General features: G+C 41.5%; 1 long non-coding RNA gene across 1 annotated transcript in view; it reads left to right on the top strand.

Moving 5' to 3' along the window:
• Positions 1-12,659, top strand: part of LOC133390058 (uncharacterized) — a 31,914-nt gene extending 19,255 nt beyond the window's left edge. The window contains exons 4-5 of the long non-coding RNA XR_009764296.1: positions 5,982-6,145; positions 11,520-12,659. This is a non-coding gene — a long non-coding RNA (uncharacterized LOC133390058). The remainder of the gene's footprint in view (positions 1-5,981; positions 6,146-11,519) is intronic.
• The last annotated feature ends 6,483 nt before the right edge of the window (positions 12,660-19,142 follow it).

Genomic DNA, 19,142 nt, shown 5'->3' with positions numbered 1-19,142 from the left:
TGTCTGTTGATCTTTAAGTAACTGATTTTTAAATTGCTTACAAAATGGAGAAAGTACAAGAAGTGTATCTGGTTTCAGACAAAGCTCTACCCACTGGCTTTGATGGGGGGCATTAGTCAAGAATAACTAGAGATACCATAGAAATCCAGAACTAATTAGAATCCAGGACGAAATATTGTGGATCTGACAACACCAACATTTTCTGGAGCCACTGGCATGTTTGTCAGATCTGAAAAAAGATCTGAAAATAAATAAATAAAATAAAAAATTAATTCTCCTTGTACAGCGTACCGCATACCAGTGGGACTCTCAAGTTTACCCTGAAGTAGGACAGGACAAAGCACAGGCCACTCTAAAATAAGTAGTCAGAAACAAAAGGTAGAAGAGAGTATGAACGGGAAGGATACTCCAGTGGTTGTGACCTGCAAGGTGTGTGCCATGTTTGTTTTCTTGCCTGAGAACAACATGGCGTACACCTGCAACAAGTGCAAGCTCGTGGCACTGTTGGAAGGAAAAGTGAGAGACCTGGAACTGTGGGTGGCCACACTGAGGACTGTAAGAGAAGATGAAGAGTCCTTACACAGAACACTGGAACAACAGCAGCAAAGAGAAGTGGAGGTGGAAGAGCAACAGCATGTGGCAGCAGAAGAGGAGGCTGTTTTGGAGAGGAGCAATGAAGTGGAGGAAACTCCGTGGGAAAGGGTGACAGGAGCAGAAGAGCTAGAAGACACCCTTCACCAGTGGAACTATGGAATCGCTTTCAACCACTCGGGGATGAGACTGGTGGAAGAATTACAGGAGACCCCGTGTGACAATGAGCGAAAGGCTGAAGCTCAGTCAAGCAGGGGCAATGAAACCACGCCCCACAACAAGAAGAGAAGAGTACTAGTAGTGGGAGACTTCATATTGCGTGCAATCGAAACCCAAGTATGCCGAGAAGATCCGTGGACTCGCCAGGTATGCTGTCTACCAGGAGGACGGATTAGAGATGTGACGGAAAGGTTGCCATCACTCATCAAGCCCACCAACAGTTATCCTTTTCTCCTCATCCATGTGGGAACAAATGATACTGCCAAATGAAGCTATGAAGAAATCACATGAGACTTTGAAGCTCTGGGAAAGAGACTCAAGGACTTTGGGGCCCAGATTGTTCTTTCATCCATCCTTCCAGTACTTAGAAGAGGAGTAGAAAGGGAAAGAAAAATACTCCATGTGAAAGAATGGCTACGAATGTGGTGCTAACATGAGAGATTTGGATTCTGGGACCACAGGCTATGCTTCCTGGAAGATGGACTGCTGGCAAGTGATGGCTTGCATCTCACAAGGACTGGGAAGAATGTGTTTGGCCACAGTATGGAGAAGTTCATCAGGAGGGCTTTAAACTGACTCCTAAGGGGGAGGGAGACATAAACTTGGTGGTAACGAATGATGAAGGCTTGTGCACAGTAACGAGAACAGAGAGACTGGCTCTAATAGGGTCCAGTAACAGTCCTCAGAAAACTGTAGTAAGGAAGCCAAGCCATAAATCACATGGTCTTTGGTGTCTGTATACTAATGCACAGAGCATGGGAAACAAGCAGGAAGTACTTGAATTCTTAATACAGGAGGGTAATTACGACTTGATAGGTATAACTGAAGCTTGGTGGAATCACTCCCATGACTGGAATACAGCAATTGAAGGATATAACTTGTTCAAAAAGAACAGAAGGAATAAAAAGGGAGGTGGAGTTGCACTATATGTTAAATATGTATATACCTGCACAGAAATATAGGAAGATGAGCTTGGTAGCTCCACCGAGAGTACCTGGATTAAAATTAATGGTGCAAGTAATAAAAGGAATGTGGTGGTTGGAGTCTACTACTGACCACCCAATCAAGGAGAAGATGAGAATGTAACTTTTGAAAAGCAAATTGCCAATGTTTCAAGGAGGCATGATATAGTAATAATGGGGGACTAAAATTATCCCGATATCTGCTGGGAGACAAACTCTGCCAAACACGGCCCCTCCAAGACATTTCTGACTTATGTTGGAGATAACTTTCTCCTACAGAAAGTGAAGAAAGGAACCAGAGGATTAGCTATCCTGGACTTGATTCTAACCAATAGAGATGATTTGGTGGATGAAGTGGCAGTTACAGGAACTCTGGGGGAAAGTGACCCTACCATACTTGAATTCTTGATTTTAACAGAAGCAAAAGCTGAGAGTAGCCATACATGTACCCTGGACTTCAGGAAAGCTGATTTTAATAAACTCAGAACAATTGAAGGTAAGGTTCCATGGCAAGCGACCCTAATGAGAAAAGAAGTCCAAGATGTGTAGGAGTTTCTAAAAAAGGAAATTCTAAAAGCGCAATGACAAAAGCAATTCCAACAAGGAAAAAAGGGGGGAAACAGCAGAAGAAGCCAATGTGGCTTCACAAAAAGCTTAAAGATGACCTGAAAACAAAAAAAGGACACATACAGGAAGTGGAAAGAAAGCCAGGCCACAAAGGAAGAGTACAAACAAGTATCACAGAATTGCAGGGATGGTGTCAAGAAGGCTAAAGCTGAGAATGTACATCCATAGTAAAAGACAGAGAAAGGAAATTGTGGCACAGCTACCCAGTGAAGATGGCAAAATGATGACAAAGAAAAGGCAGAAGTGCTCAATTCCTACTTTGGTTTAGTCTTCTCCTAAAAAAAGGGTCTATGACCCTCCCAGGAAACATGGAGTAGAAGGGGCAGGATTGGAGCTTGAGATTGATAAACGGTCAAGGAATACCTAATCACTTTGAAAGAGTTCAAATCAGCAGGGCCCAATAAACTTCATCCTAGAGTATTGAAGGAACTGGCTGAAGAACTCTCAGAACCGCTGTCTATTATCTTTGCGAAATCGTGGAGGACTAGTGAAGTGCTGGATGACTGAAGGAGAGCTAATGTTGTTCCTATCTTCAAAAAGAGCAAAAAGGAGGAACCAGTCAGCCTGACATCAATCCTTGGAAAAACTCAGGAGCATATTATAAAGCAGTCAGTCTGAAAATAGTGCAGTGATTACTAGGAGCCAACATGGATTTATGAAGAACAAATCCTGCCAAACTAATCTTATCTCATTTTTTGATCGGGTAACCTCCTTTGTAGACTGTTGGAATGCTGTGGACATAATATAGCTTTTGACAAAGTGCCCCATGATATTCTGATTAGCAAGCTAGCTAAATGTGGGCTGGATGGAACAACTATCAGGTGGTTCCACAGTTGGCTCCAGAATCATATTCAAAGAGTGCTTAACAATGGTTCCTTCCCAAACTGGGTGGAAGTAATGAGTGAGGTACCACAGGGCTCGGTCCTGGGCCCAGTGCTCTTCAACATTGTTATTAACAACTTGGATGAGGAGGTACACAGCATGCTTATCAAATTTGCAGATGATACAAAATTGGGGGGCATAGCTAATACTCTGGAAGACAGAAACAAAATTCAAAGGAACTTGATAGGCTAGAGCGTTGGGCTGAAAACAACAGAATGAAATTCAACAGGGATAAATGCAAAGTTCTACACTTAGGAAAAAGAAACCAAATGCACAGTTATAAGATGGGGGATACAAGGCTCGGCAATATGACATGTGAAAAGGATCTTGGAATTGTCGTTGATCGCAAGCTGAATATGAGCCAACAGTGTGATGTGGCTGCAAAAAAGGCAAATGCTATATTAGGCTGCATTAACAGAAGTATAGTTTCCAAATTGCGTGAAGTATTGGTTCCTCTGTATTCTGCACTGATTAGGCCTCATCTTGAATACTGCGTCCAAACTGGAACAGGTTCAAAGGAGGACAACAAGGATGATCAGGGCACTGGAAACAAAGCCCTATGAGGAGAGACTGAAAGAACTGGGCATGTTTAGCCTGGAGAAGAGAAGACTGAGGGGAGATATGATAGCACTCTTCAAGTACATGAAAGGTTGTCACACACAGGAGGGCCAGGATCTCTTCTCGATTGTCCCAGAGTGCAGGACGCAGAATAATGGGCTCAAGTTGCAGGAAGCCAGATTTCGACTGGACATCAGGAAAAACTTCCTAACTGTTAGAGCCATACGACAATGGAATCAATTACCTAGAGAGGTAGTGGGCTCTCGACACTGGAGGCATTCAAGAGACAGCTGGACAGCCATCTGTCAGGAATGCTTTGATTTGGATTCCTGCATTGATGGCCTTATAAGCTCCTTCCAACTCTACTATTCTATGATTCTATGAAATATCTGCTGTTCTTTATAGCATCATGCCGACATTGATAAAACCACAGAAGTTGCCCCAACCAATCCTATTAAATGGTATAGAAAGTGCAAAGGGAAATGAAATTAAACTCTTTCCATAGTATTTGTTTATTGAAATCATACAGTTCATTTTTCCATAAAGGCCTGGATAAATTCTAGAAACTCAGTGTCTCAAGTGGACAGTAAAATATACATGTTTTGAAATTACTCTCAATCTCATATACCAGGCATTGATTTATGAGACAGCAAAGTTATATAAATGATTTGGAAACATCATTGAAATTTCAGTGAACATGGTTAAATAATAAATGCAAGTTAACAAGTAATACTGTTTTCATTCTCTCGCCCACACCCCCAAGCCTAGTGTCTGTTTTTGCCTTTGGTCTTGTGTTACTCAGATAATCATAGGGTTCAGCTATGACAGGTAAAGACTTTTGTGTGATGTTTATACAATATTGGACACACACACAATCCAAGCACATGGCAAAATTGCTGTATACATAAAAGATCTAAAAATATAATACACCCGGAAGATTAAAGTGCATAAAAGTCAAGCAGGCAACCTGGGAAATGTACTAGCTGTGCTTTGCGGTGCTCATGGCTTTGCGGGCATATTTATTTATTTATTTAAGCAATTCTTAATTAAAATCAATACTGGAGTGGGATACAACAGAAAAATATATAATACATAACCAAATTAAAGAGTGACAAAACATCACCAGTGAAAGTTTAATTCCTTGATGAAGTGTTAATCCAAAATCTGCCTTTCCAAAGCAAAAAATAGTGTGATCTCCCATCATTTGTTCTGTGGGAAGGATTCTGGGGGGGAGAAAGGGAGGCAGGTGAAGACCACCTCAGTGCTTGCCCCAGCTGAAATATCTCCTTACCACTCGCCACCATAGGGTGATCTACCATCAGCCATCATGTGGGAAGGATCCTGATGTGATTTTTGCTATGTTAATATTTTTCTTTTATTAAAACATGTACTTGAATATTAATTGTAAACCACCTTGTTAGAATTTATATCCTGAAAGGTGGGATATAAATTATTGTAATAAGTTTTGAAGGTGCCAGAAGACTGGTTAACAACTTTATCAAAGCATACAATTTCATAGATCAGTGCCTGTTTCATCATGTGCATAACGTGTTCTCCTCAGTTGACAGAGGGTGTGTGTGGTTGTGTGTGCATGCACACATACATGTAAATAATTAGAGCAAAAAGCAGGAGTAGAACCCAAATCATAATGGTAGCCAAATTCACCCACCAGAAATTGGTAACAATGCTGTCTTTGTCGCTATGCTGTGTTAATTTAATGCCTGTAGTCAGAAAGAAATACATGGTTTTGATAAAGTCGAAATAGAATATAATTTGCTGATCAGCAATGGTGCTTTCCTTTTCAAGTATGGTTACTTTGAGGTCAGCAGGGGAGTGCCCAGGAGCCTTAAATATTTTTTGTCTGGCTTCTGTTGCCCAAAACCAGAGCTTGGAAATAATTCATTGGGAAAAATGAATTACTTGTAATTTATTACTTTTTTGAGGAACGAGTGGGTAATTTCTTTATATTTTGATTGTAACTTTATTACTTTTGAGGTGTAATTGTAACATTTCCAGCATTACTTTTGGGCATTACTTGGGGGGAAAGCAGGGGAAGTCTTCTGCTCCTCTGATTTGTGGATTAAAGTCATGTGCCTCAAACTGGGCTTATGTGCAGCATCGCTCTTACTTCGTGCCCTGTAGGTGTTTATGAGGCAACGAGGGAGGAGATGAGAGTGAGACGGTGGTGGAGTGTAGAGAAAAAATAAAATTGTTTCAAAAATGGACGGTGATGGAGAAGCATGGAGTGGAGGGAGAAAGCAGCCGGAGGGCAAGGACATAAATGGAGGAGGAGGAGAACTGTGGAGGTGAGACACGTGTGTGTGTGTGTTAATACTTTCTTTGCGCTTAGAGCTCAAAGTGGCCTCTGCCGCCCTCCCTGGCTACTTTGCTGCATTTGCTGTGTTTTTTGCACCCCAGGGGAGAATGTTTGCTTGGGTAGGTGTGCCTTAGTTGGTGATAAGGCAGGTTCCAGGAGGTGGTTGAGTGAGAGAGACAATGCTTGCTGGCTGTGTGTGTGAATTAATACTGTGTTTGCACCTGGCATGCAAAGCGGCCTCTGCTGCCCTCCCTAGCTACTTGGCTGCATATGCAGTGTTTAAACTTTTTTGTATCCCAAGCGAAAATGTTTGCATGGGTGGATGTGCCATAGTTGGTACTAGGGTACAGTCCAGGAGGTGGTTGAGTGAGAGAGATGATGCTTGCTGGCTGAGTGTGGAGGGGGCGGCGGCGGCTTGCACTTGGTTTGGCACAAAGCTCTGAGTGATGGTCTCTGCCTCCCTCCCCTTCCCTCCTCCCTTATCAGTGGAGAGACCACCACTGCTAGCCTGCCTCCCATACCCTAATAATATTTGCTTGGGCAGGCAAGCTCCACACCTGCTTTAGTTGCTGGTGGGGGGAGTTTGTTCCATATAGTTCCTTCCAAAATGCCAAGCAAACCCATTTGGATCCATCCATATCCCTCCGCTATAGGCAATTTTGTAATAGTGCCTAGAGACTTGTGCAGAATTAATTACCATTATTAATAATATTTTTAAAATAATCTTTATTAAGGAAAAGAAAATTACAAAGAAGTACAAAAATAATAATAATAAAAGAAAAGGGTAGGAGAAAAAAAGCTTTACATGTATCTGTGTATCTATGTATACATGTATCTACGAATGTATCTCAAGAAAATATTACTAATGATATATAATAATCTCATGTAGTCTCCAGCCAACCCTGAAAATACCAACCCAATCTTTTTGGTGAGGACGTATATAGGGAGTCAGAGTGTAATGGCATTCAAGGTGCACATTAGGAGGGTAACTTTTTGCTACATTTTGAAGGATGATGTGCAAAATTTGAAGTCTGCAGGGCACTGCTTGAAGATGTGTGTGTGTGTTTATTTTTAATGTTGTTTTAGGCTACTTAGATGTGCAGCAGCCAAGGCCAGCACCTTGTAGGCACTCCATTTTTAAAAAATAACTTTCGTGTAATTGTAGTGATTACTTTTGAGTAACAGTAGTCGGTTCCTTTCAGAGCAATTGTAATGGTAATATATTACTTTTTTGAGCCATGTAACAGTAATTTATTACTCCAAGCTCTGCCCCAAACACAACATTTCTTCCTGTGTGCGACCAAGGTGTTGCCTGTTGAAGTGGTAGTGCAGAATCCCAATCCAAGACATGTGAGAGGAAATTACATCATCACTGCCAGATTCCAAGTAGACACTCCTAAGCACCCAGTTGCATGTTCCATGGTTTACCCAAAGGGGAGTGATGCATTATGGTATAGCTCTCTTCTCTTACAGCCAAGAAAAAAATGCATGCTGAAACCTTTCAGCCTTCATACTTGAGAAGCTGTTCAATGGCAAGATAGATGAGGACTCTTTCTGATCTCTACAATGTTGTTTGCACAAATATTCAGTGGTAGAGGACCAAGTGCCATACAGAGCTACATGACACTCTGAAAACTGGGGCACCCTTGGTGACTAATTGGCAAATTAAGGCGTGTTCTCCACATTAAGGGAACCACATCCACACATCTCAGTATACAACACAGGATGGATGAGGATATGAAGGTCTTACTGGGTTTACAAACGCATTGGTTTGACAAGAGCAAACCTGCTACTCTTAATATGTGTAAATAATATGCTTATGTTTGCAACTAATAAAAAAAGGGATGGTGATGCATTCAGTAATCTGTATGCAGTTGGAAGGAAAAATTAACATTGTCCCCGTCTGTTCAGGGCGTGCAAGGTAAGGGAGAGGGCCAGGGATGAAACTAGTGAAGAATTCCCAAGAATTCTTAATGAGTTCATTAAGAAGAGAGAGAAAATGTTCTTCCAGCACTAGAGGACCATCTACCAAAAGTGACAGGAGCCCAAGTGTCATCTAAACTGGATGCCTGGCAAACATCTCTAACATACCAGAGTGCTCACTTGACTGCTTTTATCACACTCTTTAGGAGATTCTGTTTTCAACGCTTGTCATTTGGGATCACAAGTGCTGCTGAGTTTTCAAAGGAAGATGACAAAACTTCTTAAGAGACATGAAAGGAGCTATTGTCTTCATGGATGACATCTTAATACATGCCACATCAATGGAAGACAGTGACAAAACTGTCTTGAATCAGATCCATGAATCTCGATTCAGGCTAAATAAAGTTGCAATATATTCTCTGCCAAGATGAAATAGAATTTTTTGGGACAAGTAATTAGGACTGTGCATTTCCTTTGAACGAAGCATGAATCAAAATAAAAGTGAGCTGCTTCAGAAATATCCTGACTGTTTCAAAGCCATTTGGGTCTGAAGCAGTCTGAATAGAAGAGGGCAGGTCCCTAAAATGGTATTTTTACTTTTCATTTACATTTTTGAAGTCATCTCCAAGCTGTCTATACATGGAAAATGCCAGTTAGAGAGGAGGGGGAAGTGTGTGTGTGTGTGTGTGTGTGTAGTCTGTGATTCACAGCTCTAGCTTTCCATCATGGAATGACTTCACCAGGGATCTCTTTTTACTTCCAATCACAGTGCTTTTGTTAGGAATGTAGAAGAAATGAGTCAGAAGCTGTTTCAGTGTCTGTGTCTGGCAACAGCAGCAGCATTCTTGGCTTCCAAGCCAGCTAGAGAACTACCACTAACTGGGAGGTGCCTGCCTGGCATCCCATTGCTGCCTGCTGAGTGAGTGGCAGACACCAAACTCCTCAAGTCAGGTATATTGAGCTCCATTGAGTTCCTACAATCTGATTCAAGCTCTTCCAATACTTTCTCCCCAGGCGCCCAATACAGTGGAGAGCAGGGCACCACCTTCCCACTAAAACATGGTGTGCACTGCATGATGGCAGGTTTTATTGGGAGACCATGAGCTTCATCAAGCAGCCAGGAAGCACAGCTTGGGGGAGGGTAGAATTGATCTTGGTGTTTTTCCTGCTGCATCTTCCTATACATGAGGCCATTTACATATGCATCTTAAGAATGTTTTGGGCCCAAATGTGTGGGTCCTGTTCCAGAAAATAATCCTAAATCATCTTTATTTGAATTGTCAACTATTTAGGCCCTAGCTCTCTTTCAGGGAGGCACTGTTGTAAGGACCGATGGCTTGTTTGGAGCCCTGTAACAGCCTCATTTGTCGTTTCATTCAGCAGTGACCTTCTGCTTTGCCCTCTGCAATGAGCTATGCAAGCTAACAGGTGCTGACACAATGGAGAGAGAGAACAGCAACCAGACCTTGAGTGGGAATGCTTTTACTTTTCTCATATTGGATTCTCCTTTATACCCTTCATAGCACAGATTAAAGTTGAAAGCGTAATTGAATAGCTTCTTACGATCTTTCAGAACAAAGATAACAAGACAGAGAATATCCTTTCCCATCTTTGGATAGTGTATTGTTTGTAACAAACACAAACTACAAAGAAATTAAGTATCTTAAAAGCCACATTTTTTAGTTACACTATTGGGTTTCTTTCATATATAAATGGCTATAGCCTTTATTGTTCCAATCCATTAGCAGTATCTTGACAATAACATTTGATCTTTGTGGACAGAACTTGACTAAGGTGATTGCTGGCTATTATGAGGACGATTGTGGAGGTGTGAAAGAGATGACTTGGGTGTGGAGAATTGGAAGAGCGACCAGTGATTCTACGTCACATCTCTCCACTACCACCAACAAAGACCCTCACTGGCATAAAATTAAGAAGAGAGCTGTCATAATTAAATAGAGCCACATGAAGGGATATTGACTAGTAGAAATTGACTAATGTTGGAGTCAATTATAGAACACCAGCAGAGGCATATGACACCCTGAGAAGAAACCCATTATCTCCAATAATGGGGCACAGGGTTACACCAATCTGGCGTCATGGTTAGAAGCTTTAGAGCACACAAGAGGAATATATATATAATTAAACAAAGAAGGAAAAACAGTGAAAGAGGTAGGGGAGGATGAAAGAATCCCTCCTTCAGCTCACATTAAGAATGCAGTAACCATCAATACATCCATCTTAATTCAAACATATACATAATAGAAACCATCCAAATGCCCAAATAGCTATCTATACAAAGTTGATGTTTATACAAAGAGGGTTCAAATGTAGCAAGGGCAGTGAGCGCCGCTGACTATTGTGTTATTTATTTATTTATGGCATTTACATACTGTTTTAGGCCGCTCTCATAAACAGTGTACATAAGATTATTATAACAATAAGCATCAATAAAGCTGTTACAAAAAGAACTAAGCACTATACACAAACTGTTCCACAGAGTAGCAAGTACAGGAAATACGTATTGGTAATGTGTATTTTCAGAACAGCCCCAGGACTCCAGACATAAATGCCCAACAAGATCCTGCAATTCTGCAGCAGCTCTTCACGTGGATGAATATAGACTCATTGATTACAGGATCTCCCACAACAAATTAATCTCTAAATGGGGACATTAGTGGTGCCACCAATGAAAAAGGGAGGCTGATTCAAAGGAATTGGAAGAGTCAAAAGCGGCCATATTCTCAGTAACTTGCTCACTACCCATATATAGCATCTAGCTTCTGACTATAGCTCATGCCCGCCTGCTTCTTTTCAAGACTGCAAGTATTACTGTCATCCCTTCTTGTTGATTTGTGCCTTCCATGCATGGGCTATGTTGGAAGCAGCATTATGATTGGTGAATAGAGATGATATTGCTATTGTTGTGATGTGGCCAGATCTTTGCTTTGCTAGAAAAGAAAGCTACTACTACTATTGTGCACTCAACATTGTTGCTGGGACCTCATAGTCTAAAAATTAATAATGCTGATCAAAGCTCAGGCATAGCAGTGGCAATCACAGGCTGGACCTTAATGAAAGCTGCAATGTCACAGGAGAAACCTATTTCATATTGAGGCAATTGTACCTGCAGTTGGTATAGCCCAAGTCTTTAGTCACATTCTCTTGTGGGATTTATCATTTATTTATTTAAAATATTTATGCAACACCCCTCAATTTGCAAATGTTTAGGGCGGGCTTTAAAAACTGATACTAGGATAAACTGATAGCATAATACAGTCATAGCACCAGGCATGCCACACTTGCTGTCAGGCAGATTTTAAAGTAAGGATGCACAACAGAATGAAAATGATGTACTGTAGCAGAATTTTTTAATCATCTGTGCACCAAGAGATGTTTGCAGAAAGTGACAATGTCTGAATACTTATCTTTCACTGCAGGTACTGCCTGGAAAAGACTTGATTTTCTGTCAGCTTGGATTAGGTACGACCAGCTTCTTTCCTCTGTGAAGAACTTTGTGGAGATATTTCTCTTAAAATGGCTTTGATGTATTGTCCACCAAATTATTTTTGTGTGGATCTCACTGTCTTTTATTGTATTATTTTTTTCCTGCTTCTCTAATTTCTTGCATTCTGCTAAATGTTGAGAAAGCAGATTTTACCTGATAATTGCCGAGTTATTTAATCATAGAATGTATTGCACTGATAGATGGAAATCCTACAGAATAGCTTACAATGAGTTTTATAGTGAGACAAAGAAAACCTTTTCTCCTATTGATATTGAAATGGAACTTGTTCCTTACATGCTGGGCAGCACAGTGACATGGGAATATTGCACTAGGAACTGGGGACACTGGATTAAAAAGTGAGGGTAAAAAAAACACAGTAAAAGGACACTTACTTCCCACAACCAAAGCAAGTACAATAATAATAAAGAACTGCTTCCCATAGAATCTTGGTATAGTCATCCTTGCTTCGGTGATGGGCCGGTTAGACTGCAGCAATGCAGCTACTCTAAATTGTTCAAAAAATGGCTGCCAAACTGCTAGCTGTTATTCTGTGCACTGATTATAACTTGCCTGTGGTGGAACTTCTTCATTGTCTTCCAGTTTATTTCTGGGTGCAATTTCGAGGGCTTATTCTTACCTATAAAGCCCTAAACAGCCTTGGACCAGGGCTGGGTATCTGAAGAGCTGCCTCCTCATCCCACAAGAAACTGCTCACAAGTTAAAATAATCATCTGAGGCTCCATTCCCACCTTCTGTAGATGGAGAGACAGGACTTTCTCTGCAATGGCACATGAGTTGTGGAATGCCTTCCCCACACGTTTGTGTCACACTTTTCTTAACATCTTTTATCACTCAGGTGAAGATTTATTTTCCCAAAACCTTTGGTGGCTCTTATTTACGGCTGGTTCTACTTATCTGCTGTGATGTCCCACTGCATTTTTTATTGCTTTTAGGAATTTTGTATAATAATTATATATAACTTTATATAAGTGACCATACATTCCTTTGGGCTCCTTTGGGAAGAAGGAAGGGGTATAAATTTAATAAATAAAATAAAATAATTGAATAAAAAGATGTGATGTATGTTGTTAAATAAATGGGTATTAACAATTTGAGTGCACAGTGGGAAACAGTGGTGTCCCTTAAGGTGGAGTTTCATTAGTAATAGAGCACAGTGATAGGAAAAAAGCAGCCCTAGATTTCCATCCCTAACCATCATTCAAGGCTATTGCACCTCTATCATTCTAGCTAACTTAAACCAGTGAAGCAATTTCAAAGAATCACAGAATCGTAGAGTTGGAAGGGCCTATAAGGTCATCGAGTCCAACCCCCTCCTCAATGCAGAAATCAAAAGTAAAGCATACCTGACAGGTCCAGCTGCCTCTTGAAGGCCTCCAGTGTTGGAGAGCCCACCACCTCCCTAGGTAATTGGTTCCATTGTTGTACCACTCAGTTAAGCAGTTTTTCCTGATGTTCAGTTGAAATCTGGCTTCCTGTAACTTGAGGCCATTATTCCCTGGATTGCACTCTGGGATGATTGAGAAGAGATCCTGGCCCCGCTCTGTGTGACAACCTTCGAGTATTTGAACAGTGCTATCATGTCTCCCCTCAGTCTTCTCTTCTCAAGGCTAAACATGCCCAGTTCTTTCAGTCTCTCCTTATAGGCCTTTGTTTCCAGTCCCCTGATCATCCCCATTGCCCACCTCTCAACCCAGTTTTTCTGCATTCTTCTTAAAGTGTAGTGTCCAGAACCGGATGCAGTACTCAAGATGAAGCCTAACCAGTGCTGAATAGAGGGGAACCAATACTTCACCCGATTTGGAAACTATACCTCTGTTAATGTAGCCTAAAATAGCATTTGCCTTTTTTGCATCCACAACACACTGTTGGCTTATATTCAGCTTGTGATCAGCAACAATCCCAAGCTCCTTCTCGCATGTAGTATTGCTGAGCCAAGTATCCCCCATCTTATAACTGAGCATTTGGTGTAGAACCTTGCACTTATCCCTGTTAAATTTCACTCTGTTGTTTTCAGCCCAATGCTCCAGCATATCAAGATCCCTTTGAATTTTGTTTCTGTCTTCCAGGGTATTGACTATCCCTCTCAATTTTGTATCATCTGCAGATTTGAGAAGCATTCCCTGCACCTCCTCATCAAAGTCATTAACAAAAATGTTGAAGAACACTGGGCCCAGGACCGAGCCATGCGGTACCCTGCTAGTTACCTCCTCCCAGTTTGAGAAGGAACCATTGATAAGCACTCTTTGAGTACATTTCTGTAGCCAACTGTGGATTCACCTGATAGTTGTTCCATCCAGCCCACATTTAGCTAGCTTGTGAATCAGAATCTCATGGGGCACTTTGTCAAAAGCATTGCTGAGGTTGACATGTATTATGTCCACAGGATTCCCACAGTCTACCAGGGAGGTTACCTGATCAAAAAATGAGTAAGATTAGTCTGGCAGGATTTGTTCTTGATAAATCCATGTTGGCTTCTAGTAATCTTATTTTCAAGGTGGTTACAGACTGACCGCTTTATAACATGCTCCAGAATTTCTCCAGGGATCGATGTCAGGCTGACTGGTCTCCAGGTTCCTCCTTACTGAAGATAGGGACAACATTAGTCCTCCTCTAGTAATCTGGTGCTTCACTCATCCTCCATGATTTTGCAAAGATAATAGACAGTGGTTCCGAAAGTTCTTCAGCCAGTTCCTTCAATACTCTAGGATGCAATTCATTGGGCCCTGGAGATTTGAACTCATTCAAAGTTATTAGATATTCCTTGACCATTTGTCTATCAATCTCAAGCTCCAGTCCTGCCACTTCATCTTCACGTTTCTCAGGAGGGTCATAGGCCCTCTTTGGGGAGAAGACTGAGCCAAAGTAGGAGTTGAGCACTTCTGCCTTTTCTTTGTTACCTGTGATCATTTTGCCGCCCTCATTGAGTAGCTGTACCACCATTTCTTTTTTCTGTCTTCTACTATGGATGTACCTGAAGAAAACCTTTTTCTTGTTTTTGGCATCTCTTGCTAACCTCAGCTCATTCTCAGCTTTAGTCTTCCTGATGCCAGGCCTGCAATTCCATGCTACTTTTCTCTACACTGCCTTTGTGATCTGGCCTTCCTTCCACTTCCTGTGTGTGTCCTTTATTGTTTTTAGGTCATCTCTGAGCTTTCTGTGAAGCCACATTGGCTTCTTCTGCTGTCTTCCCCCTTTTTTCCTTGACAGAATTGTTTGCCATTGTGCCTTTAGAATTTCATCTTTTAGAAACTCCCACCTGTCTTGGACACCTTTTCTCATTAGAGTCGCTTGCCACAGAACCTTACTTACCATTGTTCTGAATTTATTAAAATTAGCTTTCCTGAAGTCCAGGGGCTACTCTCAGCTTTTGCTTCCTTTAAAATCAAGAACTCCAGCATAGCGTGGTCACTTTCTCTCAGAGTTCCCGTAACTGCCACTTCACCCACCAAGTCATCTTTGTCGGTTAGAATCAAGTCAAGGATAGCTGATCCTCTAGTTGCTTCCTCCACTTTCTGTAGGATAAAGTTATCTCCAACACAAGTCAGGAATTTATTGGAGAGGCCGTGATTGGCAGAATTTGTCTCCCAACAGATATTGGGGGAATTGTCCCCCATTACTATTACATCCTGCCTTCTCGAAACATTGGCAATTTGCTTCGCAAAAGTTTCATCCTCATCTTCTCCTTGATTGGATGGTTGGTAGAAAACTCCACCTACCAGGTTCTTTTTATTCCTTGCCCCATTAATTTTAATCCAAATACTCTCAGTAGAGCTACCAAGCTCATCCTCCAGTATTTCTGCCTCCCTTACTATTCCTTCTATTCTTTTTGAACAAGTTATATCCTTCAATCGCTGTATTCCATAAACATACTGGCATAGCCATAAACATACTGATATAATAGAAGAATTAGCTAAATTTGGATCACAGATAGCCACAATGAAACCACTGACTGTATATTATTTTCTTTCTTTTTGCTAGATTTGTTCCTTTCCTCAGAGAAAGGAGATGGATTTTTTTTTTCAGCAGGACTACTTGTCAAGTAGTTTTGTCAAGTAACCTTGGGCCAGTCATTGCCTCTCAGCCTCATGAAAACCCTGTTTATAGGGTCGCCATAAGTCGGAATCGACTTGAAGGCAGTACATTTGCTGTATTTTATTATGTAATTTTTACTAATGTTGTTGTGAGGCACCTTGAGCACAGTTGACTTTAGAAAAGCGACTTCTTATTGTTATGGTGGTGATGGTGATGGTGAACATAAGAACATAAGAAGAGTCTGCTGGATCAGGCCAGTGGCCCATCTAGTCCAGCATCCTGTTCTCACAGTGGCCTACCAGGTGCCTGGGGGAAGCCCGCAAGCAGGACCCGAGTGCAAGAACACTCTCCCCTCCTGAGGCTTCCGGCAACTGGTTTTCAGAAGCATGCTGCCTCTGACTAGGGTGGCAGAGCACAGCCATCATGGCTAGTAGCCATTGATAGCCCTGACCTCCATGAATTTGTCTAATCTTCTTTTAAAGCCATCCAAGCTGGTGGCCATTACTGCATCTTGTGGGAGCAAATTCCATAGTTTAACTATGCGCTGAGTAAAGAAGTACTTCCTTTTGTCTGTCCTGAATCTTCCAACATTCAGCTTCTTTGAATGTCCACGAGTTCTAGTATTATGAGAGAGGGAGAAGAACTTTTCTCTATCCACTTTCTCAATGCCATGCATAATTTTATACACTTCTATCATGTCTCCTCTGACCCGCCTTTTCTCTAAACTAAAAAGCCCCAAATGCTGTAACCTTTCCTCGTAAGGGAGTCGCTCCATCCCCTTGATCATTCTGGTTGCCCTCTTCTGAACCTTTTCCAACTCTATAATACCCTTTTTGAGATGAGGCGACCAGAACTGTACACAGTATTCCAAATGCGGCTGCAGCATAGATTTATACAACGGCATTATGATATCGGCTGTTTTATTTTCAATACCTTTCCTAATTATTGCTAGCATGGAATTTGCCTTTTTCACAGCTGCCGCACACTGGGTCGACATTTTCATCGTGCTGTCCACTACAACCCCGAGGTCTCTCTCCTGGTCGGTCACCGCCAGTTCAGACCCCATGAGCGTATATGTGAAATTCAGATTTTTTGCTCCAATATGCATAATTTTACACTTGTTTATATTGAATTGCATTTGCCATTTTTCCGCCCATTCACTCAGTTTGGAGAGGTCTTTTTGGAGCTCTTCGCAATCCCTTTTTGTTTTAACAACCCTGAACAATTTAGTGTCGTCAGCAAACTTGGCCACTTCACTGCTCACTCCTAATTCTAGGTCATTAATGAACAAGTTGAAAAGTACAGGTCCCAATACCAATCCTTGAGGGACTCCACTTTCTACAGCCCTCCATTGGGAGAACTGTCCGTTTATTCCTACTCTCTGCTTTCTGCTTCTTAACCAATTCCTTATCCACAAGAGGACCTCTCCTCTTATTCCATGACTGCTAAGCTTCCTCAGAAGCCTTTGGTGAGGTACCTTGTCAAACGCTTTTTGAAAGTCTAAGTACACTATGTCCACTGGATCACCTCTATCTATATGCTTGTTGACACTCTCAAAGAATTCTAATAGGTTACTGAGACAGGACTTTCCCTTGCAGAAGCCATGCTGGCTCTGCTTCAGCAAGGCTTGTTCTTCTATGTGCTTGGTTAATCTAGCTTTAATAATACTTTCTACCAGTTTTCCAGGGACAGGCCTGTAATTTCCGGGATCCCCTCTGGATCCCTTTTTGAAGATTGGTGTTACATTTGCCACTTTCCAGTCCTCAGGCACGGAGGAGGACCCGAGGGACAAGTTACATATTTTAGTTAGCAGATCAGCAATTTCACCTTTGAGTTCTTTGAGAACTCTCGGGTGGATGTCATCCGGGCCCGGTGATTTGTCAGTTTTTATATTGTCCATTAAGCTTAGAACTTCCTCTCTCGTTACCACTATTTGTCTCAGTTCCTCAGAATCCCTTCCTGCAAATGTTAGTTCAGGTTCAGGGATCTGCCCTATATCTTCCACTGTGAAGACAGATGCAAAGAATTCATTTAGCTTCTCTGCAATCTCCTTATCGTTCTTTAGTACACCTTTGACTCCCTTATCATCCAAGGGTCCAATCGTCTCCCTAGATGGTCTCCTGCTTTGAATGTATTTATAGAATTTTTTGTTGTTGGTTTTTATGTTCTTAGCAATGTGCTCCTCAAATTCTTTTTTAGCATCCCTTATTGTCTTCTTGCATTTCTTTTGCCAGAGTTTGTGTTCTTTTTTATTTTCTTCATTCGGACAAGACTTCCATTTTCTGAAGGAAGACTTTTTGCCTCTAAGAGCTTCCTTGACTTTGCTCGTTAACCATGCTGGCATCTTCTTGGCCCTGGTGGTACCTTTTCTGATCTGCGGTATGCACTCCAGTTGAGCTTCTAATATAGTGTTTTTAAACAACTTCCAAGCATTTTCGAGTGATGTGACCCTCTGGACTTTGTTTTTCAGCTTTCTTTTTGCCAATCCCCTCATTTTTGTGAAGTTTCCTCTTTTGAAGTCAAATGTGACCGTGTTGGATTTTCTTGGCAATTGGCCAGTTACATGTATGTTTAATTTGATGGAGCGCCTCTCTCGCTATGTACCTACCCGTTCACTACGCTCGACGTCAAAGGCCCTTCTCCGGGTCCCAACCCATAAAGAGGCCCGGAGATCAACAACTAGATCTAGGGCCTTCTCGGTGGTGGCCCCCGAACTATGGAATGCCCTCCCAGACAAGATACGCCTGGCGCCTTCTCTGTTATCTTTTCGGTGCCAGGTAAAAACTTACCTTTTCTCCCAGGCTTTTTAAATTTTGTAAATTTTTAAATATTTTAATTTAACATTCTAAACTTAATATGATCTTAATTTAAATCTCAATGGCAATTTTATTAATGTTTTATAATTGTACTATATATTTTTTTTTCCACACTTGCTCATATTTTAATTGTGATTTTATTTGTTGTACACCGCCCTGAGAGCTTTCTGCTATAGGGCGGTCTAGAAATGTAATTAATTAAATAAATAAATAAATAAATAAATAAATAAATAAATTTAATAGCACTGTGGTCACTGCTCCCAATCGGTTCAACAACACTTACATCTCGCACCAGGTCCCGGTCCCCACTGAGGATTAAGTCCAGGGTTGCCGTCCCTCTGGTCGGTGCCATGACCAGCTGGTCTAGGGAATAGTCATTTAGAATATCTAGAAACTTTGCTTCTTTGTCATGACTGGAACACATATGCAGCCAGTCTATGTCCGGGTAGTTGAAGTCACCCATTACTACCACATTTCGTAGTTTGGATGCTTCCTCAATTTCATATCTCATCTCAAGGTCTCCCTGAGCATTTTGATCAGGGGGACGATAGATCGTTCCCAGTATTAAGTCCCTCCTGGGGCATGGTATCACCACCCACAACGATTCTGTGGAGGAGTCTGCCTCTTTTGGGGTTTCGAGCTTGCTGGATTCAATGCCTTCTTTCACGTATAGAGCGACTCCGCCA

Source organism: Rhineura floridana, chromosome 1 (assembly GCF_030035675.1).
Source record: "Rhineura floridana isolate rRhiFlo1 chromosome 1, rRhiFlo1.hap2, whole genome shotgun sequence".
Lineage (NCBI taxonomy): Eukaryota > Metazoa > Chordata > Lepidosauria > Squamata > Rhineuridae > Rhineura > Rhineura floridana.
This window is presented reverse-complemented; position numbering and strand designations above follow the sequence as displayed.